The sequence below is a fragment of the Heterocephalus glaber genome, unplaced genomic scaffold, assembly GCF_053883595.1.
Source record: "Heterocephalus glaber isolate CG9 unplaced genomic scaffold, H.glaber_assembly_v1.0 deba00000470, whole genome shotgun sequence".
NCBI lineage: Eukaryota > Metazoa > Chordata > Mammalia > Rodentia > Bathyergidae > Heterocephalus > Heterocephalus glaber.
Genome location: NW_028258145.1, coordinates 11,501,745 through 11,529,168, shown reverse-complemented (window position 1 = coordinate 11,529,168; position 27,424 = coordinate 11,501,745). Strand labels below are relative to the sequence as shown.

The following is a 27,424-nucleotide window of genomic DNA, read 5'->3' as shown; positions in this document are numbered from 1 at the left end:
AGGAAAAAATGAGCATCTGTGTAGAGACAGTGAATGACTGGGGGAATCTTCATGTTAGCAGGACAGACAGACAGAGAAATAGGCAAAGTTAAAGGCAAGAAGCATGCAGGGAGCTCTTCTAGTGGGTACCAAACACCATTCCACCACCCTGAACCAAAATCATCTTCAAAAGCCCAGATGCATTGAGTCCATTCCTAAAGATTCTAATCTGTTGGTTGTGAGTTAGAACCTGGAATTCTATGTTATTATCAAACATTGGATGAGTTTTCTTGCAGAGAGGTGGGCAGTGGGTAGATATAAAGCAGTTGGAAAATTTAGAGGAATGGTCCATTTGTTTTGCATAGGTTAAACTACCAGATACAATCATTTGAAGATCACTGGGATCCAAACAACATTTATGAGGAACTAAGTGTCATTAATTTCACCCACCCTCACTCAACTGCTTTGTAAAGACAAATCACTGTGCCTCAGGGAACCAATGTAAGTAGAGTGAAGAAGTCCATTATAGTAACTACTTGTAGACTGTGGGTGAGGTGTATCAGAGTCCTCAGTGGACAGAAAGTAGAGCAGTCCAACCCAGTGAGTCATTTGAAAGAGAATTTGAAAGAGAAAGCCTGAGTTTGCCATGTATTTTGTGATTTAAAGGTCAGGGGTAGAAGTGTCCATTGTTAGGTAGTTGAGATGGATTAGATGGGATAGTTAGATAGTTAGATGGATTGGGAAGAGAAATTATCTACGGTGGGGCGGTCAGGTGGAGTAGCTTAGATACCATCCATGTTGGAAAGGTCAGATGCAATAGGGCATATGTATTACCCATGGTGGTAAAATCAGAATGGAATGGACCTGGATGTCATCTATATTGGGAAGGTCAGATGGAGTAAGGCTTAGGTACCATCCATGTTGAGATGGTTAGATGGAGTGGGCCTAGGTGCCATTCACAGTGGGAAGGTCAGATGGAGTGGAGCTGAAGGACCAACCATGTTGAGAAGGTAGGTGGAAAGGGGTGAGCATCTGTTCGTGAATTTCTTTGCTGTCCTTCAGGAATTCCTGGAGACTGGAAGAACCATTTTACTGTGGCTATGAATGAGAACTTTGATAAGCACTATAAGAAGAAAATGGCAGGAACCATGCTGACCTTTCGCACAGAAATCTGAGAAGGAAAAAAGGAGTCTATGCCAATTACCTGCTTGCTGGTCTATGCTGAGTGTCCTGCCTACTACTCTATGCCAGGTATCCTAACTAGCAGTCCACACTAAATACCCTGCCTGCTCCTCTGTGCTGAATACTCTGCCTGCTCATCTATGGAGGAAGAGCTGAAAGCAAAGCTTATTAGCAGTCAATATTTCTCTCCCAGGTACTCAGCTAATCTGGTATAGTGCTAAAACATGATTAATTACCAGTCATCCTGTTACTGTACTAAAGTATGAGAAGTGAAGAGCTACAGTTGGGCATCATGGGATTTTTGAAAATACAAGAATACTTGATTGCATGCTACAAATAAAGGAAAGAGAAGCAATTATATGATGTGTTCACACATGTAATCTAACATGGAGACCACACAGAAGTAAGAGACAAATGTCACAAGCTCCATTATTGAGAGCATAGGCCCTGCTGAGGCATGCAGCATTTATGTACGGACAGTCATTGATGGTAGCATCCACTATGGGCAGGAAAAGCAGGCTTATGACTCCCCTCCTCCCACAGGCACATTAAGTAGCTCCTATTACCCAGGCCTCCATCCTCTTTCCAAATAATGGCTTCTGTCCCACCTCTTATCAACACATAATTTCTAGAGAAACACTTAGTACAAAGATAGAAAGTCTGACAATCACCACCCTTAGTGGTGTCAGAACCTCTGGCCAGGCTGATTAGGAAGGAACACATGCACAGAGCAGTTCACAAAGTCCTGCACATGGACCCATTGCTGAGTTCTGTCTTCAGTTCCTCTTGGGGGAACTCTCTGCAGTTTCTGATAGGACAGCCAGGACCTGAGGTCAGGCTTTCAATATGATTTTTTAATCTCCTGGATTTCTAATTGAAATCTTTACATGCACTCTAATTGTTTGGTGACCTGATCATTCATGGTTTGTATTGTTTCTGTTTAGCTTTCTATTAGTGTCTTCTGCCCTTGATCTTAGCCAAAAGGCCAAGAAGTGATCTATTAGTATCTTCTGAAGCTCCTGCATCTTTTTGGTAATTACTTATATTATATATTTTGTTCTATCTTCTCTAATCCTGCTGAGTATCTCTGAGCTGTTTTCTAGCCTTCACTGCTAAGCTTTCGAGTAATTCTTCTATGTAGCTTATACCATTCTGACTCTTGGTGCCCCCTGAATTGGCTTCAGAGGAGTTGGGGCTTTTGGGAGGCATTTTATTACTTTTTCTTCCCATGTTTCTATTGTTTTTGTTCATTTATTTGTTTATTTAGTTTTGTGGTGAGGCTTGTGGGTGCTTATAGTCTAAAGACTTTGATGCTCATTTAGAGATCTCCTCAGTTGCTTTTCAGTGATGTACTGTGGACATGGCTAATTATAATACTTTTCCACAGTCCCAAGATTTGACCACTTTTGTTATGAAAGTGTAGTTATTTTTTGATATAGTGTAGTTAGTCCAGTGACCAAGTTCTCTGGCAATGTGCTCTAGTATTGTTAATGTTTCAAAGGCAGTCTGAGTGTTGGGTTACAGAGAAATAATGACAAATATGTCACCTTGTTAACATCAAGTGAAACAGCTAAGAAGTATTGCCTGAGATAAATTAGATGTTAACATACCATAAGAACCAGTTTATGTACCACCCTTATTTCTATAGAAGAAACCGTTGATTATGATGTAAACATTAAAGCAACCCGGGTATTGACTTGCAGCTGAAATGTGCTAAATGCAACAGCTATATCTCTGCTAATGGTAGAAAAGAATTCAACGTAATTTTACAGAGTTAACTGCCAAAAGATTAATGCAGTTTTATGGTTATACTGTTCAAGATTTAGGGTTTGGGAATGGGGAAATCAAAAGGAAAACTTTGGAAGCTTAAACTCTATTATATGAGGAGAAGAGAGAAGTGGTACAAAGAATCTTATTGGGGAGTAGAAGGATGTCTATATAATTGGGTAAAAGTATGACAAAGTACTGTGAAGAAATAGAAGATAAAGGAAAAGAGGAACAAAAGAGAAAGAAATTATACAGAGAGTAAAAGTAAGAGAGAAGTAATTGAGGGGAGAATATTTAAAAGGGAGAAGAGAAAAAAATAGAGAAATAAAAAAAGAAAACAGATTAGAAGCAAGGCTGAAGGACTAAGGAAGATTATCCAAGCATTAGGAAACTGGTGAAGAAGACAGGAGGTAGGAAAGAAGAAACAAAAAAAGAACAACAAACAAACAAACAAACAACCTAAATCCAATGTTCACACTCTCAATAAAACATAAAAGCAAACAATCAAAAATAAAAGCAACTGAAAAAAAAGAAATTTCGCTGTGATTTCATGCCTTTGGTTATCTTCTGGGCTCTACAGTTTTGTGGCAGTGTCCAATTCCAGGCACAACTTGCTTTTACAAGTAGACAAAAGAAGTAGTCAGAGCCCAGATCATTGCTGAGTACCACCAGCAAGCAGGCAGTAGGATTAGGGTGAGTTGCTGGTTCTGGGACTTTCAAATCCACAGAAGTTCAGGCCTCTGGTCATGGGGGAGGTGCCTGAATTGTTTAGCTTAGAACAGTCTCTAAGTGTCTCTTGCTGGCCTGACCATAGCTCCCTGACCATAGCTCCCTGACCATAAATGTCTCCTGTGGTTGTCCCTCACTTAGTCACTGTGGGAGTTTAACACTGGGAGCCTTGAGATGAAGCCAACCAATGACTACTCTGAGTCTCAGGTTCAGTTGGTCCCTTCCTAGTGGCATCTGATCCAGTTGGCATCTGACTAGGCAACCTCTCCAAGGAATATGGCAGATACTTAATCTGGAGCCAGTCTCCAGATGTTATTGTGCACAGAATTTGCTGCTGCATTCCACTGGTATGTTTCTCCCTTGAAGGCCTCTAGGTGAATGTCACCTACATTCACTTGTGTCTCTGTAGATTTGATCTTCCTTTCTCATGAGCCAAAAGGCAGGAATCATGGAATAAGGCGCATTGACATTTCCTCTTTCTGTATTGTGTTCTGTCTCTTCAATTTCTCTATAGGCTCCAATTTTCCTTTCAGATCCTTCCTAGGTCCCAGGGATCCACCTCCCTCCTTTTCTTTCCCAAGTTGTTATTCGCCAGGGTCTGGATTCTGAATCTTAGAGAGGCTGATTTGTTGCTGCTTACTGCTCTGCCATCTTCCCAGAAGTCCTCCTACAGCCTTTGGTATAAATTAATTTGGAAATGTTTGGAATGCAGGCTAGTGAAGCTTTACATGGGTGATTCTAGTCAGAGTTCAAAAGTCTATAATGCTGATAGGAATGTGGACAGTAAAGACCATGCTCAGGAGGTTTCAGTTCAGAACTAGTACTCCACTGGCAATACTAGTACTCCAAACTAGAGGGCATGTGTGTTACATATTGGTAGAAAACTTGTCCACATTTTGCCCATGTACTGGTACTTTGAGACTGGACTTGTTGATCTTGCACAAAAAATTTCAAGGTAGCCCAATGTTCAGGCTGTGGCATGGATACTGGTAGGTACTTTTTAGCCATATTTATAGTGAGAATCAGGAGCAAAAAGAGCCAAAGGTGTGAAAGTTTGCAGTTTCATTAAGAAAGGAGGAGACTGCAATTTTGTGGAGTGTAAAGATCAAGTACTTTGCCTCAGGACAATAGGAATGATGACTTGAAGACATCTCAGGAATTGGTTATACTCCACCCATCACTGGCTGAAGGGTGTAAAAGGGTAAACTCCCTTGAAATACTTTCCTTTCAGGAGAAATGTTGCCCAGGAGACCTCCTCTTTCACAGCTATCTAGGGAAGTTATCCTTTATTTCAGACATCTAGGCACTCTGACATCTCTGGAGCCATCATCTAAGGGGGCCATGCTATTCCTTGAGCTGGTGGAAGACTTTGGCATCATCCATGTGATGCTGACTTTTCAGGTTTACAAAATACAAGAGTTGGGTCAAGGAGGTTTCCACCGAGATTTCAGAAGGCGGCCCAGGAGACCAGGCAGTGTGTGTGTCTGAGAGAGCAGTGTGTGAATTTGTGAGAGTGAAGCCAAAGGTGCATTGAGACCTCAGGCAGTTGGGGAAATGAGGAATGTGAAACATCTGCTGAGCAAAGCCACAGGTAGTGAGCAGAGCCACTTGAGAGAAAGGCCATGTGGACTGCAACTAGCCAGGCCATGGGGTGTAGCCGCTTAAGCTTAAGGAACTCACATCTTGCAACCACCTGCCCCAGGTGCTGGGTATGTATGGGTATACATCTACAGGATTTAGTGTTTGCCCTGCTCCATGTCCATTTCTTTCTATTATTCCATTCCCCCATCCCCCCATTTTTTTTTGGTACTGGGAATTGAACTCAAGACCTTGTGCTTGCAAGGCAGGTGTGGCACCACTGAGCTAAATCCCCAGGCCCCATTTCTCCCTTTCTGATTGGTAATGTTTACCTCATGCCATTGTGTGTTTGAAATATTTAATTTTTTAAAAAGAGGTTCAGAGTTCTGCGTTTCTCTTGAGTCTCAGAGGAGACTTTGGATTTGGAATTTTCAGCAATGCTGCAACCGCTAAGACTGGTGACTCTTAGAGATGGATTAAATGCATTTTGCATAATGAGATGGACATGAGCCTTTTCTGGGCCAGGGGTGGAATGTTGTGGTTTAGATCTGAAATGTCCCATAAAAGTCTCATCTATTGAGAGATGGGCTTGGAAGGTGATTGGTCATGGGATACTATACTCACCAGTGGATTCATCTGTTGATGAGTTCAGTACCAGAATGTGCTGTTAGGAGGTATGGCCTGGTTGGAAATGGGTCACTGAGGTTGTGACCTGGAGTGGTGTGTTCTTGTCCTTGGCTCTTCTCTTCTCTGTTTTCTGCCTGCCATGGGTTGAACAGCTTTTCTCTGGCATGCTCTTCTATCATGGTCTTTCTGCCTTGAACCAGTCAAGCACAGATTGAATCCACTGGAAACTGTGAGCCAATTTAAACCTCTCCTCCTTAAATGTGGGTGGCAGGTGTTTTGTCCCAGTGATAGAAAAGTGACTAAGTCACCCTGATTTTCCTTTTCTAGTCCTGCCCCCTTCTTCCTCTGCCTTCAAGGCAGTCACTATTATGATTCTAACACAGTAGATCACATTATTTTTCTTTGAACTTTTAATATGATCCTGGTTTTTATATTCTTTTGTATCTGCCATCTTTCATTGGATTTGTTCCTGTGATTGAGCCAAGGTTTTGAATGCAGTTGTATATCATCCTTTCTGATTGATTAATAGAATTCCACAGCATAAACAAATCATACAGACACTCCTCATTTAATGACCAAGTTCTGTTCCCATGACTAGATTGGTGAATGAATTAGTTGTTAAATGAGGAATTGTATATAATTCAGACAAAGAAACTGTCAAAGGAAACTAACTTGATGAATTTGCTTTTATTTGGATAATTCTTACATGCAGTACTATCATGTATAACAGATCATAAAACTACAGTACTGTGCTGTACAGTACAATCAGCAAAAATTACATGTACTATACTGTAGAAGAGGCCTCCATAAGGCCACATTGCTGCTCATGTTTCTGTAAATCCAAATGTAGATTTTAAGTTCAAGTGGTGAGTTGCAAGTCCAAACAGCACACCTAGGTTGTATGTCCAGAGTTGTTACACAGATAGGCTGTTAAATGAGGAATATCTGTACAGTGGACCCTCAAGTTATGACTGGGTTGACATAAGAACAACTTGAGTTATAACTGGAATGTTAGTTTTAACTTATGATCAAAGTCTTGAGTTATGACCTGAATGCTGGCCACTTGTGCTTCCAGATGGTCTCAGACACAGATTTAACATTTAAAAAAGTTCTGAAAGGAACATTACAACATCCTTTCCTGTGTAAGGTTAATTGAGAAATCCCGGGCCAATGTCTCTCTAAGGACACTGAGATCTGCCTGTATACAGGAGAGAGACTTTGAAGGTTGTGTAGAGCCTGAGCCTTCACTTGACCAACTTGAGTTACAAACAGCCCTTGTGAACAAATTGAGCTCATAAATCAAGGATCTACTGTACTTTGTTTTTTTTTCTGCATTTAGCTGTTGAAGGGCATTTGGTTACTTTCTAATTTTAGGCCATCAGAAAGTACTGTTGTGCACATTCTGGTATATGTGGCTTCTGTGAACATATGTGAATGATTTTATTGGATTGGCACAGATGGTTAGAGGACATGAGTTACATGCAGCTTTAGTAGCCATTATCATAAGGCTAGGCCAGTTTATAAACCCTGAAGCAATGTACAAGAGCCTTGTTATAGTGTCTTTCCATTGTATCCTTTCTTGTGGTTGTCTAATTGTGCTATGTTGAGGTTCTGATTTTATTTCCACAATAACTAATGAAGTCAAGCACCTTTTCAATGTTGAAATTCATTTTTTGTTTTTCCTACTTGTTGATTTGTACACATTCTTTATATATTCTGGATGCAAATTCATTATGAGTTATAATTATTGCAAATATGTTCAACTCCACAAGTCTAAGATTTTACTATTTTAATTGTCCTTTGACAGATCAATTGTGGTCTGATTTGTCAGTACATCTTTAAAGACTAGAGTTCTTCTGTCCTGCATAAGAACTCTTTGCTTCTTCTGAGATTATGAGGATGTTCTCCTACATTTCTCCTAATACAGTATTACCTCTCTTCATGACTCCTTCTGTTCATGAACAATTCTGTTTGCAAAGAGAAGCATTCAGCAGAATTTTGCTTCTGTTTGTGAACTCCACATCTGGTGATGAACATGACTGTGGCCATCTTCTCCACACAAACACCAACAAAGCCATCTTCCCCAGATCTGTGGAAAGAATTAAGTTCATGAATTGAGGCACTGCTGTAGTTTAATTGCTTCACTTTTCAGATTCAGGACTCCTGTACATCTAGAATTTAATTTTTATTCATTTGTAAAGCAGGAGTCAATGCTTATTTTCTTCCATACGTATATCCAATCTTCCAAGAATTATTTGAAGAGACCATTCTTTCCTTATCGCACTACCATTTATCTCTATCACAAGTCTAAAGGTCTATTTCTGGATTTTATATTTTAGTCTGCTAGTCAACTTTCTTTTTTTAAAACTAAATATTAAATTTTAATCTGCTGGAAGATAAAGTAAGTTAGGTTTGTACTAGTTTATATTCCCAGCATCAAAGAAGAAGGGTTACTTTTTCTCCTGCAGCCTTGACAGCATTTGTTGTTACCTGATTTCTTGACGGCCATTCTTTCTGCAGTAAGACGGAATCTTAGTATTGTTTTCACTTGTGTTTCTCTAATGGCCAGAGATGTTGAACACTTTTTCATGTATTTATTGACCATCTGTACTTCTGAGAAGTGTCTGTTCATTTCAGTTGCCCATTTTTTAGACAGGATCTTTTATTTTGGGGGGGGGTCTTGTGTTTTTGAGTTCTTTATATATTCTAGATATTAGTCCTCTGTGCAAGAAATAGCTGGCAAAAAATTTTCCCCATTTTGTAGGTTGTTTCTTCACTCTGTTGGTTGTTTCTTTTACTGTGCAGAAGCTTTTTCATTTGATGTGATCCCATTTGTTGATTCTTGGTGTTATGTCTTGTGCCACAGAGGTTCTCTCCAGAAAGTCCTTGCCTAGGCCTATGTCTTCAAGAGCTGTACCTCTAAAGAAAACTTCAGGAATATGTGGTTTACAAGAGAGATCTATAAAGCATTTTGTGAGAGCCAACCTGACTCCATTTGTATAAAGTAGAGTAATTCCAGGTTATCAACTTCCCCTTCCCTCTTGGGAGTCCCCTCAGTTAATGCCTCAATTTTCTTTTTTATGACTTAGATTATATAATCTTTTTTTTTTTTTTTTGGTACCAGGGATTGAACTCAGAACCTTGTGCTTGAGAGGCAGGCAGAGGAACCACTGAGTTGAATCCCCAGCCAGAGTATACAATCTTAATTACTATAGCTTTAGAATAGATCTTGATATCTGGTAGGATAAGTCTTTGGCATAATTCTTCATAATTATCTTGACTATTTTGGGCTTTTTGCATCTTCACAGAAAATTTAGAATCATGTTGATAAGTTGCACACATATACACAGTTTTTCTGGGGATTGGGTTGGGATTCCATACATAGAACTTGGAATCTCTATGTTAATTTGGCAAGAATTTAAATTTTTGCATATCAAGTCTTCCAAAACACAAACACGAAGTATTCTTCTATTCAAATTTCTTTAATTTATAACAATAATATTATAGGGATATCTTACATGATAGCTTTTGTTTGATTTATTTCTGGATATTTACTATATTTTTTTATAAATGAAAAGTAAGGTTTATTTGTCTTGAAACAGTTTGAACGTTATAGGCTTTTCTTATTAAAATAGAAACTTTCTCCCTTTTTATTAGTATATGTTTGTGATACATAAAGCATTCATCATGGGAAATGGTTGCATGTACATATCACATCTTGAGCATTTTTACTTCTCCCCTCCCTCTTCTCTCCCTCCATCCTCAGATGCCCTTCCCATCTCCACAAAGTCTATCTCCATTTCCTAAACTAGAAACTTAAAAACATTAAAATATAAGTTCTGAGCCACTTGTCTGAGAGAACTTTCATGTTATAATCAGAGGCCTTACCTTGGGCGGGTGTTTGTGGGCAAGGAGGGAAGAATGAGTCATCCTGTGTGTGTGTGTGTGTGGGGGGGCATGGTCCACACATCTCCTTCCACTGCCCCATGTGTTTCCAAGTGCTCCAAGAAGATTTCTGAATTTGTATTTTTGGTTTCTGAAATGTGTATTCATTCTATGTAGTTTTGGCTTCCAAGAATACAATTACTTGTGTGTGTGGACTTGTTTTAGAACCCTTTTACATGTATATATTAATTGTAATAATGGATATAAATTCTTTTGGATTTTCTACACATATAATTGCTTCAAATAATGATGGATTTATTTTTTTTCTCACTTATAACTTTTATTTTTTCATTTTATTCACATAGTTTCATCTTCCATATCCAAGCCCAGGAAATCTTTCTGAAGTGGGTGTCACAGTTGGGATCTGGACTAACCCCCAGGGCTCTTAGTTGAAGGTGTAGTCCCAGCCTGTGGTGCTACTGGGAGGGCATGGAGCCTTTAGGAAATGGCCTGGTGGGAGGAAGCAAGGTCATTGGAGGTGTGCCCAGTTGAAGGAAGTGAGGTCACTGGGGATGTGCCTAGCAGGAGGAAGTGACATCTTTGGGGGATGTATCCTTGAAGGGAATATGGGTACCCAGTTGTTCCTGTCTTTCTCTGCTTCCTGGCTGTCATGAGATGAAGAACTTTCCTCTCCCAGTGTTTTCATCATGTCTTGCTGCCTCACTTGCTTGTCACAGGTCCAAAAGAAAGGGGTCAATGACAATGGACTAAAAGCTCTGAAGCCAGGAGCCAAAATTTGCCTTTTCTCCATGTGTTCATTCTTTTAGGTATTTGTTATAATGACAAAAAGGATGATAGGCATTCTTGTCTTGACTTCAATCTCAATCTTTCACCAGTAGAGACTAAAAATGAAACTTAAATAATATCTACCAATTTAAGTAAGTTTCCTTGTGTTCACAATTTGGTGAGGTTCTTTTAAAAAAATCAATAATAAACATTGAATTTTATCCCAAGTTTTCTCTTCATCTATAATAATTGATATTTAAATGTTGTTGGATTTGTTCATTAATTTAAAAAGGGTTTCTAACATTAGCCATAGCAATTAGACAAGAGGAAGAAACAAAAGGAATAAAGATAGGAAAGGAAGAAGTGAAACTGTCAATATTTGCTGATGATATGATACTTTACATAGAAGACCCCCAAAACTCAGTCAAACGTCTTCTAGACCTAAATGACAGATTCAGTAGAGTAGCTGGATACAAGGTTAACACTCAAAAAACAATAGCCTTTTTATATGCAAATAGCAGACCCATTGAGATAGAAATTCGGGAAATAATTCCTTTTACAATAGCATCCAAAAAAATGAAATAGCTAGGAATCAACCTAACAAAGGAAGCAAAAGAACTCTACACTGAAAACTACAGCATTCTGAAGAAGGAGATTGAAGAGGATATAAGAAAATGGAGAGATATCCCTTGTTCCTGGGTAGGAAGAACCAATATAGTGAAAATGGCCATACTTCCAAAACTACTATATAGATTCAATGCAATGCCAATTGAAATTCCAACAATATACTTCACAGAACTAGAGAAAACAATCCAAAAATTCATTTGGAAACAGAAGAAACCTAGAATAGCAAAAGCAATTCTAGGAAACAGAGACATGGCTGGGGGCATCACAATCCCCAACTTGAAACTCTACTACAAAGCTACTGTGATAAAAACAGCATGGTACTGGGAAAGAAACAGACCCGAATATCAGTGGAATAGATTAGAAGATGCAGAAACAACTCCAGACATACTCAGTCACCTTCTCTTTGACAAGGGAGCCAACCACCCTCATTGGAGGAAAGATAGCCTATTTAATAAATGGTGTTGGAAAAACTGGATTTCAACCTGTTAGAAATTAAAACTAGACCCATACCTATCACCATGCACTAAACTAAGATTGAAGTGGATTAAAGATCTAAATATTAAGTCAGAAACACTAAACTTTCTGGAAGATAAGTTAGGTAGAACTCTTGATGACATTGGCATAGGAAAAGACTTTATGAACAAATCTTCAGTAGCACAGGAGCTAGCACAAAGAATCAACAACTGGGATCTCATCATATTAAAAAGCTTCTGCACTGCAAGAGAAACTACCAACAGAGCTAAGAGACAACCTACAATGTGGGAAGTAATATTTAGCAGCTGTAGCTCAGACAAAGGTCTACTATCAAGAATATATAAAGAACTGCAAAAAATCAGACCTCCCAAATTCAAAGACCCAATTCAAAAATGGGCATCCAAAATGAACAGACATTTCTCAGACAAAGAAGTAAAAACAGCAAGTAAATATATGAAAAAACATTCAACATCACTGGTCATTCGAGAGATGCAGATGAAAACAACACTGAGATTCCACCTCACCCCACAAAGAATGGCTGCTATCAAGAAATCAACCAATAACAAATGCTGGTGGGGGTGTGGAGAGAAAGGAACCCTTCTCTATTGTTGGTGGGAATGGAGATTGGTGCAACCATTGTGGAAATCAGTATGGCAATACCTCAAAGAACTAAGACTACAGGTCCCATTTGACCCAGCTATTCCCCTACTGGGAATCTTCCTCAATTAAAAGTATCATACCACAGCGATATATGTGCACCCATGTTAATAGCAGCACAGTTTGTAATAGCTAAAGCTTGGAAACAGCCCAAGTGCCCATCGACTGGAAACTGGATAAAGATGTGGTTTTTCTATAAAATGGAGTACTACTCAGCCATAAGGAATGAGAAACTAGAGACATTTATAGCTAAATGGATGCATATTGACGGCATGCTCTTAAGTGAAATAAATAGGACATACATGTAAATATCGAATAGTTTCTCTAGTGTGAGAAATTGAAAGTTTAAATAAGGATGAAAACAATTAAAATGAATAATTGAAAATTTGAAATAAGAAAAGGACCAAGAGTTAGGGGATGATGGGAGGGGAAGGGGAAAGGGAAGAAGGAAAAGGAAAAATTATGAGAAAGAAAAAAAATGGAATCAAACTCTGTGTAAATAGGGAAGGATGGAGGGGGTAAAGGGTGCACAGGTAATGGGAGAAAAAATAAAAACTAAGATGCATCATGTTGTGGTACAAACACCCAATGATAAATGTAAATGTATTTTATACCTAAAATGTACCAATAAATATATATATTAAAAAAAAGATACCCTAAATGACAACTGGTTGGGGCAGATTTAGTGACCATTTAAGACATAATAAAATATATATTGAGCTGGATAATCCATTTAGAATATTTTTCATTCCAAATAATTGCTTGGACAATGTATATGTATATAATTTCAGAAACAAATACGTTTCTAAATTTTGTCATAATTTGTTATTGCAGGTTGTGTGGAAAACTAAAATTTGGTTATGGTTTCTTGTTTTCTGTATTTCAGAAGCTGGAAAGTGAGTATTCCAAATATTAAGCTAGGAACTCATTGATAAACTCCTTAATCATGTTTTTCATACGTAACTTTTGTGCTTAACATGCTAATTCTAGGACCATTGCTTATTTCATTGTCTGTGAATGAAATATTCTTGAGGATGAGGGGAATTTCCTGCACACAAGTGAGAATGTATGCCAAACTTTCATCTCTGCTTCATAAAACTAAAGGCTGGAAAGCTATGTGCCCAGATATGATTCCAACCCAAATGTTAGCATTTTGAACTATTTATCTGACACTCTATTATGTTTGTAATTACAAAAGTAGAATTAATTTTCTGGCTTAAAATTTTCTTTTCTTTTATTAAATTTTATATATGTAGGTACACGTAGACTATTTACAGGTGAGGTTTCTGAACCAATCAATTTTTATTCTTTCTATTGGTTAAAAATACTCAAACATAGATAACTTAGAATGAAGAATCTGGGAAAATTACTCATTTGTTTGACTTCTTGGGAGAAATTGCACCTCATGGAATGAGAAGAAGGTAAAAAGTACTGAGGATAATATATAAAAATAAAGTGAGCTGCCAGCATCAACCTTCCAGTTTATATTAGTTAAGCTTTCATTTTATAAAGTATTTTCTGAGGAACAATTTTCTCTAGGAAACTTCAAAAACAAATAATGAACAAATAGAAATCAAAACAAGACAAAAAGATGTTATGGTCAAATCAATTTTCAGAAACTGCACATTAAATTTCCCATTAGAGATTCAAACATAAGAAGGTCACATTAGAAGGTCTCGAAAGCCTGGCAGAAAAGAAACTCACATTGCTTTAACTCAACATTTTCCAAATATTTTATCATCATGGAACACCTTTTTCTTATAACAACTATTAATATCTTGAGGCACAAATGTTTCTCTGGAAACTTGGGAAATGCTCAGAGACAGCAAAAATGTCTTAATATCCTGAGTACTTAAAAGTAACTCTTCCATAATGAACCTTCATGGATTCTGATTATTTAGGAACACATTTATTTTAAAGTTGTCAAAATTTTACCCCTGGAGTATAAAAGTATTGACTGAAATTATTATGCATGCAGAGCAACCCAAGAGAATACTTTTAACAAGTGCAATTAAGTCAGATGCATGAATTAATTTCAAACAACAAACTATTTTTGGAAAAGGAGCATTTTGAAAAAGAAATGTCAAATATATCATAGTAACTTTAACTAATAAGTATCCTAGATTGATTCTGGGAAATATAATAGATTTGTAAGAAAATTTAGACCACCCACTTTAAATCAGTAAGAGATATGTGTGGTTTAGCTTTGCCTAAAGAACCTGTGGCTTTTTCTTAGATACTCTAATGGAGTGATAGTTAGAATTAAAATGTTCAGGTACACAAACATTGGGACTTCATTTCAATAATTATTTAATTCATACTGATTAGCATTTATTGAGTGGCTGCCATGTGCCATTTCTCTGTGCTCGGTTTTATTTCCCGTGCTTGTTTGACTTTCCATTCGCTCATTTCATCCTGATGTCAATGCCCAGAGTAGTTACTTTAGGCATAGGGAAGAAAGCTGGACTAATTGGCTTGAAAGAGTCATAGTTAATAAATAGTAGAGTGAAAATACAGACCCAGGTGTTTCTGCACCACTTCCAGGGCGGGGTACGCAGGGTCATTTTATTGCTCTAAAAATCCCATCACATGAGAAGTCTCTGGGCATTGTTGCTTAGAATGTGTGTTCCAGAGACAAACTGACTATTTGAAAATCACATGTCCATGGTTCTAGTTTCTCTATTATCCCAACTTCGGGTCAATTCTATACTCAGCTTTGTAAGAACCAATACTATTCAGAGCTGAGCCATATATTAAATTATAAATAATTCTTATTGTAAAAATAAAATAAAATAAAAAAGGTTTCTTTTATATATAAAAGAGATGACCAATAATTTTCATTCTTTAAATAGCTTTGCCCAGGTTTCATATAAAAGTTATGTTAGCCTTATGGAATAAGCTGTGAAGACCCTCTCCTCTTTTCTTTGTGATTTTATGTTTACAAGATGCTATTTTTTCTTTAAGTGTCATAAAAAGTCATCATTGAAAACTTCAGGGGTTTCGATCCCTGGCACACACAAAAAAAGAAAACTTCAGGGTTGGTATATATATAGAAAAACTTTTCAGGAGCAGATTCAATGAAGGACATAACACCAATTTTGTCATAAAGGCACAGAAATATGGATGTATAATACTCACATTTATTACTTAGAATATTTCCACTGTTGAACTATAAATTTTAATTTTATGAGTTTTATTATATAAATAATGGGTACTTAACAGAAAAAAATAAAATAAAGTATTAAGTTTTTAATATTTTTAAAAATTTATATATTAATTGGTACATTTTAGGTATACAATACATTTACATTTATCATTGGGTGTTTGTACCTGAACATGATGTATCTTAGTTCTTATTTTTTTCCCCATTACCTACATGCCCTTCACCCCCAACACCCTTCCCTATTTACATAGACTTTGTTTCCATTTTTTTTTCTTTCTCATACTTTTTCCTTTTCCCCTTCCCCTCCCACCACCCCTCCACCTTTGGACCTTTTCCTATTTCAAATTATCAATTATTTGTTTTAATCATTTTCATCTTTATTTACACTTTCAGTTTCTCAGACTAGAGATACTATTCAGTATTTACACATGTGTGTCCTATTTATTTCACTTAAGAGTATGGCCTCAATATGCATCCGTTTAGCTGTAAATGACTCTAGTTTCTCATTCTTTATGGCTGAGTAGTACTCCATTTTATAGAAAAACTACATCTTCTTTATCCAGTTTCCAGTTGAGGGGCACTTGGGCTGTTTCCAAACCTTAGCTATTACAAACTGTGTCGCTATAAACATGGGCGCACATATATCGCTGTGGTATGATTCTTTTAATTCTTTGGGGTAAATTTTTAATATTTATTGAGTTCATAAAAAAGCATCACAGTTTTCAACATCAACTGTTTTTTGGTGTATAAAGTCTAAAAAATAACAGAAATGAATTCCTATATGAACTACAATGAAAATACCAATAGAACGCTACAAGAAAATCTTGACTTCAATTATCACACCTAAGGCAGTCTTCACATATGACAATAGCATGTTCTATACACATGTATCACTTACACTCACAGCACATGTATTTTGTTTTCCTGGTGTTTTTGTAGGACATACTTGACATCTTGCTGGTCTTACTGTTTTGTCAGGAGGTTCTTATTATATTATACAATGTGTAGTTAGCAGGAAGATAAAATAAAGTATTAAATTATTAATATGTATTGCATGAATTATTAATGTGTATTGCATGTTTAGAATAAACATCAACATTTTTTCCATTAAGTTTATTGGTACATGTTAGGTATTCAATACAGTCACACTCATCCTTGGGATCTTGTACCTTTACATGATGCATCTTGGTTCTTATTTTTTTCCCCATTCCCCTGCCTTCCTTTCACCTCCTCCACCCTTCCCTATTTACAGACTTTGTTTCCATTTTTTTCCTTTTCTCATATTTTTTTCTTTTCCCTTCTTTCCTTTCCCCTACCCCTCTCACTTCCTCTACTCCTTTAGACCTTTTCTTCCTATTTCACAATATCAAGTATACATTTTGATCCTTATTTACACTTTTAGTTTTTCACACCAGAGAAACCATTCAGTATTTACACATGTGTGTCCTATTTATTTCACTTAAGAGTATGGCCTCAATGTGCATCCACTTAGCTATTAATGTTTCTAGTTTGTCATTCTTTATGGCTGAGTAGTACTCCATATTATATAAAAAAACCACATCTTCTTTATCCAGTCTCCAGTTGATGGGCAATTGGGCTGTTTCCAAGCTTTAGCTATTACAAACTGTTGCCGCTATAAACATGAGTGCACATATATCATTGTGGTATGATTCTTTTAATTCTTTTGGGAAGATACCCAGCAGAGAAATAGCTGGGTTAAATGGGACTTTTAATCCTAGTTGTTTGAGGTATCTGCATATTGATTTCCACAGTAGTTGCACCAGACTGCACTCCCACCAACAGTGAAGAAGGGTTCCTTTCTCCCCACACCCTGCTACCATTTGTTATTTGTTGATTACTTGATAGTGGCCATTCTTTCTGGGGTGAGGTGGAATCTCAGTGTTGTTTTCATCTGCATCTCTCAAATGACCAGTGGTGTTGAATGTTTTTTCATATATTTATTTGCTGCTTTTACTTCTTTGTCTGAGAAATGTCTGTTCATTTTGGATGCCCATTTTTGAATTGGGTCTTTATATTTGGGGCAGTGTCTGATTTTTTAAAGTTCTTTGTATATTCTAGATAGTAGACCTTTGTCTGAGGAACAGCTGGCAAAATTTTTTCCCACATTGTAGGTTGTCTCTTAGCTCTGTTGGTAGTTTCTCTTGCAGTGCAGAAGCTTTTTAATGAGATGAGATCCCAGTTGTTGATTGTTTGTGCTAGTTCCCGTGGTACTGAGGATTTGTTCATAAAGTCTTTTCCTATGCCAATGTCTTCTAGAGTTCTACCTAACTTATCTTCCCACAAGTTTAGTATTTCTGTTTTAATATTTAGATCTTTAATCCACTTCAACATCAACATTTTCATATCAGCTATTTACTTGCTTAGAAAACCTAAAAGATAACATCATAAATAAATACCTATGTGAACTATGATGTAAATAGAAACAAAAATCTACCACAGAAATAATCTTTGCTTTAATTGTCACACTCAAGGCCATCTTCACACATGACAACTGCACGTTCCATGCACACATCTTGCTTACACTGACAGCACATGTGTTTACTTTCCTTTCCTGTGTGGCAGGCTATTCTTGTCACTTCTTTTGTGTTTCTCTTTTGTCAGGAGCTTCCTACTCTATTGTACAATGTGCACTTAGTAGGAAAAGAAGATATCAATAGACTAAAACATCAAATATGTAATGAGTGCTTAGAATAGACATCAATATTTTCACATCAACTGTTTACTTGCTTACAAAACCTAAATGATAACATCAGAAATAAAAACCTATGTGAACTACAATGTAAATACAAACAAATGTCTACCACAGAAATTATGTTTGTTTCAACTGTCACATCCAAGGCAGTCTTCACACATGAAAACTGCATGTTTCATACACAAGTATCAGTTACACTGATAGCACATGTTTTATTTTCCTGTCCTTTTTTGTAAGGCACAGTTGACATCTTTTTTGCTTTCCTGTTGTAGTAGGTCTTTTGGATGGTGTGCCTGCCTGTTCACCTGTCAGCTCACCAGTGTGCTCCACGATTTTTTTTTGCATAGTTCCCTGGGAAGTAACATTTTGTTTTTTCTCTGTTGTAAATGATCTCTTATGATTTCCAGTCTCAAACCTCTCAGAAAATCTCTCTGTGGTATTTTGCACTTGTTATTTTCTTTGTACACTATGAAACTATGTATGCCACACATGTTTAAGATCAAGTAAAAGACAACCATTGGCCAATGCTTTGTGTTTCAAGTGACATCATAGATGCCATATAACTCATCAACAACATCTATTCCACTTTTGGTTTTGTTGTAGAAAGTTACCATCTCAGGCTTCTGTTTGTTGAGGTTTCTCTATCAATATTTCCATCATGGTGCAATGTTAGCATCAGCAGTACCACTTTGATTTTCTTGGCCATATACAAAGCCAATGTTATATCTTTCTAAAATCCAAAGATTGTACTAAACAATTCTCTGTTTTGAAATTGCAACATTTCATTTGGAATTTTGGCTTTGTTCTGTGTATAGTTCCTAGTCTGGTCAATTTGTACTCTGTTAGCAAAAGTAACATCAATTGGAAACTGGTAAACCAATCGTTGAATGTCACATTCTGATTAATTTGGGAGATGGGAACAACAAGTCTGTTAACATCATTCAGTTTATTACTATACAAATAAGTACCTGGTAGCTGAGTTCTGGGATACATTGCTAATTTGAAAATATAATAAGTCTTCACATCTCCAAGGGCATACATTTTTATGGCATTTTTTTATCCATCACTTTTCCATAAGTCTTTTACATTTCTGTGATTACCATGAGAATCCCTGCCAAGTACAGCAGACCCATGAATGCTTTCAGTTCAGCTAGTGAAGTGTCATAATACATACATTTTTGAAAATGGCTATTGGTACATACAGAATGTTTTACTTGTATTTCACCCTTTATGTATTTCACAACATCTTGTAGCATTTCATCTGTTACAATTTCTACATTTTTTTTTTTTTTTTTGTTACCAGGGATTGAACTCAGGACCTTGCACCTGCAAAGCAGGCGGCAGAACCACTGAACTAAATCCCCGGCCCCATTACAATTTCTAATACGAATAGCAGTACAGGCACTCTGTCCAATAGGTTTCACCCCTGCCAAGATTCTCACTGTAGTTTTGGACCTAGTTCTAATAATGGATCATTCCATTGGTTGTGTAAATTTTTTCCAACATTTTGACTGGTCAAATATGTGCTTACATTGCTGTTTTCCTTGTAATCTGAATCAAGAAGGTCTGCATTTCCTGTGTCTGTATCAGTTGATTCTTGCTCCATTTCACTGTCACAGGAACTTTGGCTCACATGGCCAATGTCAAAGTCATTATCATCTTCATCCTCCATGCATCAGTAATCTGTTGATTGACTTTTGACCTCTCAAACTTGCAAATCTAGTTCTTCATAGTCCATTATACAGAATTGGGCTACTTCTTCCAGAAAAAAACTTAAAAAAAACCCTAATCCTAAATATAGAAATTTAGCAATGTGCACTTTGTAAGTAAAACTCACCTGTTGCTGTTTTGGAGCTCCTGTATACACCTTGCTGTTTGTCTGCCAAATGAGTGAGTGCACAGATGGGTTTTCTGCTTTCCATAGATGCAGCTACTGTGAGTCACACTCACATTCCATTATAATAAATGTTTTGATAACAGAAAAGTGGTGTGGGTGTATTTTAGCCCCTGTGATGCTCAGGTAAACACATGTAAAACCTGTTAGATGCAGCATTATGTGGATAAAAATCCCAGTTTGACACTTTTGCACAAGTGTACATACCTTGCCATTCATTTATCATACCAAATGAGTAAGCACAAAGATTGCTTCCTGTATCCTCTAGGTGCAACTACTGAGATGCACAGCTGGCTACTATTGTGCTAAAATACAACTTTATAGTAGAAAAGTGTGGGATGGGTTGTTGTAACCTAATGTTATGCTCTTTGGGATTATTAAACAGGAAAATTCAGACTTTGCATTTCTTCTTGACCTTTCTTTCCACTGCAAAGCTACAGTAATCATGGTTGTATGATGTAGGCATCAAGAAGAACAAACAGACAAGGAAACAGAATAAAAAAATCCACAAACAGACCACACCCCTGGTGAGGTTTATGAAAAGAATTTTATCCATTTAAATTGTACCCATTTAACCTGTTTGGGTTTCTCAGAAGAAGCTTCTCCTCTACACTGTGTATGTACTCATTTGATTTATGTTTGAATTCCACTCTCCACTTCCCCGGACATCACAAGATGGTGGAAGCAGCAGCCTCACGTGCCTGTTACCCTGGTGGTACCCATGGACTCAGCTCCACAGTGTTCTTGGCCTGGCTGGCAGTAGGCCAGTCCCCCATGCAGGAACAGAAGAGGCCCCTGAGGGCCTAGATTCTTGGCAGCTTCCCAGTGGCCTCAGATTCCTCTTTCTTGGTGTCATGTGGTCTGGAACATGGCTGAAGAAAGTCCTCGTGGGGCCAAGGACTTGCCAATTGGCACAAGAGACCTTAGCTCCACATTCCAGGTCTCATGGCAGCACATCTGGCAGCAAGGTCAGATTCACATGGGAACTCCTAGCTATCAGGTAGCCTGGGACATGTGGCTTTCCTTTTCCAAACTCTTCAGCCAGGAACAGAGTGACATGGAGGGGCAAAGAGCCATTCCAAGATGCGTAATCTTTCTGCCTTTTGCCTACAAAATGGGCAGAGGAATGCTTACTTTTTATCTTATCCAATTTACAAGAGATGCAGAAGCTTATCCAGAATGATTAAAGAATTCTTATTTTCTGGCAGAAGAGACCAAATTACCGACTCCTCCATCAAATCAATTATTCACTAAATAACTGGATCAACCACACAGCTAAAGACAATTGGAGTTTAGAACTTCAGACACTGGAGCTTAGATTTTGCTAAGGGTGGGACAGAGTGAGGTCAGAGTGAGGTGCCTGGATTCTGGAGGGGCAGCTCAGAGGGGGTGAGACATCAGGGAAGAGAAGAATAGCAGGGCACTGGGAGGAGGAGCAGGAAGAGCTCACAGGGACTTTTGCACGTTGACCATTGGTTGTATTTTGCGGCATGAAAGACAGTGAGGAAAGACATCACCATCTGGGGCACAGGGCCTTGTTTGAGCACATCTCAATCCAGGCTTGCAATCTGCAATAAACACTCACAGAAGTGCAGCTCACAGACAAAGGAGCACATAGCCTGTGGTGTGCAGATGTTTGCACAGCTGGCACATCTGCAGGGCAACACACGTCACCAAAGTCTAGCAGCCTCCAGCCCCAAAGTGAAGCTACTGTTCTGGATTTTCACATTGTAGGTAGAGTTCTAGTTTTGAGCTGGAGGCAAATGGACAGATGGGTGATAAGTTTCATGTTTGGCTTCTTTCACCCAGTTCACATGTGGAGATTCAGTGATGTTGTGTTTACTTATAGCCTGCTCATTCTTATTGCTACACTATATCCCATGGTGTGGCTTTGCCACAGTGTAGTTATTCTGTCTGTGCAAACTGGCTTGTGATCTGTTTTAATTTACTGCCTCCTACAGGAGTGCTCCAGAGCGCTCACAAACGTTGCCCTATAATTGAGGGCACATGGTATTCATGATAGAGTTAGTTTTGGCCCTTCCACTCTAACAGAATAGCACAGATTGGGCAGTTTAGAGACAATAGGATTTTATTTGGCCAGAAAGTCCAAGACTGCGGAGCTTTGTCTGGTGGAGGTCTCCCTGCTGCATCCTAGCAAGGCCTACAGCAGCTCCTAGCAAGAACACCTCCTAGCTCCAGCCCTTCCTTGCTTAGCTGTGCATGGGATGCCTGGGAGCCCTCGTGGCCCACACTGAGCCCCTCCTCCAACACTACTGAGGTTTCCAAAACATGAACTTGGGGGCCTACTCAAGCCCCAGCAAGGGCACTGGTAGGTATGAAAGTGCTGGTTGCAGGACAGGTGGATTTCTGCCCTAGGGGTCTGGCCCATTTCCCACAGTGGTTAATCACTCCCCCTGCCCCCTAATTTTGAGAAACTGGTATTTTTCATCTTTTTCATTTTGACCATTTTGTGGGTGGTGATGATGTTTCATGGTGCTAGGGATGTGCTTTGCATGCATGAAGTCCTGAGTTCAAGCCCCAGCATGCATACATAAATAATAGGTAAATAACTTTAAAAAGTAAATAAATGCAAGCTGCTGTTTCTGTTTTCTGCTCTTTAACAGTTGTGAGTAAAGCTCAGGCTGGAAAGTCTTCATTTCTGTGATCTTTCTGACAGTTCAGGCCTCTGTGACAACCCCTTCTCTGCCCCCAGCATGGAGGAAAGAGGCCTGGGATGCCTGCTGGGAACTTGAGGTTGGGCCCAGGGGTTGCCAATGGAAGGCTTTACTTCCAGTGAGCCTTTACAGTCCTCAGTATAATGAAAAATATCTTTTTCTGCCTGTCTTGGGCTCACTGGCCCCAGAAAGGTTTACCAGAGGAAAGCAGACTGCCATCCTGTGCAGCATATGTCACACAGGAGGACACTCAGGGCGGGACCAAGTGTGGCCCACTCAGCATCTATCAATGGGTTTGTAGCCAGGACCCATGTGTTAGTTTTCTCTCATTGCTGAGACAAAATACCCAACGTCCAAAGTTAAAGTAGAAAGGGTTTATTCAGCTCACATTTTGTAGAGATTTCAGTCCATAATCAACTGGCTCCAAAGCAGGCATGGGAAACAGGCATCACAGAAGAGAAATAACACGGCATGCACAAAGTAGCAAAAGCAACAAGGTGACCTTAATAGCATCTTTCTGCCCCTTTTATCCCATCCAGACTACTGGGTTTAGGGTGGTGTCAAACCAATCATTCCCCTGTAGTGGTTTAGTGACCACACACCCTTAATCTCAGGACCACACATTCCAGTTTCAGTCACTTCTGAAAAAGACTGCATGAGGCTTTGGGGGGACATCAAGACACAAGCCATAACAACAGGAAGGGGGTTCAGGCTTCAGGGAAGCAGACAGGGGGAGCTAGTGGTAGAGGCTAGTGTGTAGGGTCTCCTCTGGGCCCACGTCTGTCCATCACATGGAAGAACACCTCCTGGGCAGGCTCTTAGGGAAGTTCTCTTTCTCCTGGCTCCCACTGTGGTGCAGTGAGTCTTCATTCTGCACCCGTTGAGTCTCTGCCTCCAGCTTAGAATGATCCTTACACCAAAGAGGCACAAATATCGGAGAATCCTGGCACCTCAGATGTAAGTCCAATTCCAGAAGGGTAAGGTACTACTGTGTGACAAATCATTGAGCTCCCATTGTGCCAGAGTCCTGGGAATCCTGGAGTCACCTTGCTTCTTAGCTGGTACTGTCTTAGGGACTTGGGGACCGGCAAATTTCCACCAAGCCACCCAGAGGCCTCTACATTTAACAATGTTCCTTGTCATGTTATTTGATGGTGAAATTAAAATGACTTTGATGCCTAAGTGTGGGAAATGGTAGAATTCAGCTATCTAGTTATAAGAATAGATCACAAGAAGTTTGTTAACTAAGAGAATTAAGTCTTTTCTGGGAAATTCCACAAGTCTGTTTGTTAAAAGAATGCTAGAAAACTTTGAGACCTTGTAAAAGTCTCACAGGAGAAAAACAGGTTTTCCTAGTTTTCTTATTTACCATTTTCCAGGATCAGAGGACCGTGACCCAGTGACTCTATTGGTGGTAAGAGAGATACGACTCACTATGCACATCAGTGATGTTTATGGTGGGCCAGTGGGCTTGATTTTTGGCTAAAGTTGTCCTGCTCTCTTGATATTATCTGATAAGAAGAGGGCTGCAGTGTGCTCTTTTTTGTATGTGATTGGTGAATGGAAACAGGGGACTTGTAAATTCACCTGTAGCTTTTATGAGTCACTTAAAGTCACTGGTTATCATCAGAGGTTAAAATCAGAAAGACAATAGCCAGAATAACTAAGCTGCTTTCCTACATGTATAAAAGCCTTGCTTCTTCCCTTTGTGATTGTTGAGCAGTGCCAGAGGAATTAAACTGCTGTTCATCCCCCAGGCTGTCTCCTTTTCTTTCTTTAAAAGTCAGCACTTTCTGGGGTTCCAGGTCTCCCTCAAGAGAGAACAATGACACCTAAGAATTTAGGCAATTTGAGAGAAGATGGGCCAGTCCCAGCACCCAGAAGGAAGCTCCCCCACTGCCATCCCACTCTCCTAGGGCAGAGAAGGTGGGCCAGTCCCAGCACCAGGAAGGAAGCTCCCCCACCACCACCCCACACTCCTAGGGCAGAGAAGGTGAGCCATGCAGGTGCCAGAAGCACACTCTCCCACCCCCATGGAAATGAGAAGACATGTAAACAAGCCTCAAAAACAGACTTCCAGATCACCTACAATAACCCCAAAGGGAAACGTGATGGAACAATCTGATACTCAACCACCTGGACTCTCTGAACTGGAAACAAAAGAGGATATGGGAAAAATGAAATCAGAAATAATTACTCAGATAACAGCAAAGAATGTGCTTATAGTGCAAGACATGATTAATAAATCTAGAGAGGACACAGATAAAAAAAATAGAGCATCTGAGGAACATGATGGAATCCCAACATAGGAAACAAATGGAATCCATAAAACAGATGTAACCAGATTTCCAGGAGATTAAAAACTCCATCAAAAGTCTGCACAGCAGAATGAACCAATGTGAGGATAGAATTTCACATATAGAAGATAAGAGTGCAATTAGTGAGGAGGAAAAGAAAAATTGCTTTAAAATTGTAAGGGAACATGAGAAATCAATCCAGCAGCTGCTAGATGATGCAAAGAAGAATGACATAAGACTGATTGGAGTCAATGAAAAAAGAGGAGAGAGTACAGATGACACAAAAAACTGTTCACAGAAGTGATGGCAGAAAACTTCCCAAGGAGGGGAAAAGAACTTGACATACAGATAAGTGAGGCATATAAGACTCCAACTAGCCTTGATCAAAAAAAATCTACAAATAGGCGTATAATAGGATTCCAGAAATCCAACAGAAGAACAAAATTCTACAAGCAGTGAGAGAAAAGAAACAAATCACATACAAAGGAAAGCCCATCAGAATCACAGCAGACTTCTCAATGCAAACCCTAAAGGCAAGAAGAGCTTGGACTGATGTATTTTAGGAAAACAGCCTCCAACCCAGATTGATGGACCCTGCAAAACTATCTTTCAAAATGGATGGAGAAATAAGATACTTTCATGATAAAGGGCACCTCAGGAACTTCATGAATACCCAACTGGCACTCCAAAAAATTTTAGTCAATACCCTAGGAAAGTACAATGAGGATCACAACCCCAGGAAACCCAACAGAATGAATCCATTGGGTGTGACAGATTAAATGCAAAGGGGGAGAATCCAACAAAAAGAAAAAGTCATGACAAGGCTTTAAGAACTTTTAACTTCATCTCCCTAATGAGTGTATAATTCAATTTTGTTATTGTACTGATTAGTATTTTTCTGATTCTAGAGTTGCACACCTTTCCTTGTGCTGTACTGGTTATCATCTTTTTATGTCTACTTTTTAATTGGGTTGTCTATTAATGAGCTGTAAGAGTTCTTTATATATTCTGGTCATAGGTTATATGCATTGTAAATATGGTCTGTTTAAGGACTACTTTTCATTTTAATGATGTTGTTTAAAGTTCTAAATTTTGATGGAATCTCATTTATGATTTTTTTCCTTTATACATCATTTTTTTTTTATCCCAGGTACTTCTTGCCTACCCTAAATTCATAAACATTTTCCCTTATAATTTCTTCTTAAAGTTTTATACTTTTAGGCTTTCATATTTAGGTTTATAGATCCCTTCAAGTTATTTTCATGTATGGAAATAAAGGGTTGAGGTTAATTTTTTATATACAGAATAAAAAAGAATTTAGGCAATTTTTCCCACATGTTGAGTGGGCAGGACCCATGAAGGGTCAGCTCCTCTCCCAGGGCTCATTTTGTTGCACAGGTAGGGATGGGAAGTGTGACCAGCTGGGGTCAGGCTTGGGGGCAGAAGATGGATTCTCCAGGTGAGGGACCTCTCCTTCCTTACTGATGGATCTCATTCCTGGAACCCCCCAGACCAGCTCCCATGAATTCCCAGGGCTAACGTCTTCCTAGTTCCCCATCAGCTGCCCTGGGTGGAGTTGTGCCCTGCAATTGTGAATATGCCTAGGTTTCAGTGTGCATCTTGAATACTAAGCCCAGCCACATGCCAGGGCTGTTCTCCCAACCTTGGCCTGATGCTGGTACCAGACCCTTGTCCCCCTGGCCCGGCCCTATGGGTTTCTACCTTAACTCCCTCCCACCTTCTCCGAGCTCTTTACCTGGTCTTTTGTAAGAACTTCATTTTGGGGTAAAACTATAATTCTGTGCTATAAATTATAGGATCATACTCAGTCAGATTTGATACTCATCATGGTCAAGGGTCCTAGGTTTGGGATCAGACTAACTTGATTTTGCATCTTGATTCTGCTTCTCCTCCCATGAATGACCTTGGTGTGGAAAAGCTCTTCTTTGTGTATCATCTGTTGCCTATTGTGAGCCTGTTAGTAAAGAATGCCTTATGGTGTTACAGTGAGGATTAAATGATGATAAATGCAGAGGCCTTATCATAGTGTCAGGTGTAGAAGAAGCATTTTACAAATGTCACTTGTTATTTTGATGACTATGTCACCTCTTCTAAGCCAGACACTGGAAGCTGCATCCCGAGAAGCCATGGCCTGCAGTTTGTCTTCCCTTCCTGCTCAGCATGGGCAGAGCAGCTGGCTAGCTGCAAAGCATCCTCCATTTAGGAGCAGCCTGCCTTTGTTCACTTGCACTGGCTGCATCTGACAACCCTGGCCAACCAGGCAGATCCCAGTGCATGGTGGAGGAGCAGTGTCATTCGGTGTGAAGTCTTTCCTGGGACACGAGCTCTGGAGAAAGCCCAGAGCTTTGGGGCCGCTGGTGCAGAATCCTC

The 27,424-nt window shown here is 39.0% G+C and overlaps 1 pseudogene across 1 annotated transcript in view; it reads left to right on the top strand.

The window, feature by feature from the left end:
- The window catches only part of LOC101723797 (sulfotransferase 1C3-like), a 54,333-nt pseudogene extending 28,597 nt beyond the window's left edge, over positions 1-25,736 (top strand). Inside the window, exon 7 of the transcript XR_015448498.1 lies at positions 1,042-25,736. The product of XR_015448498.1 is annotated as a sulfotransferase 1C3-like (transcript). The remainder of the gene's footprint in view (positions 1-1,041) is intronic.
- Positions 25,737-27,424: the final 1,688 nt, after the last annotated feature.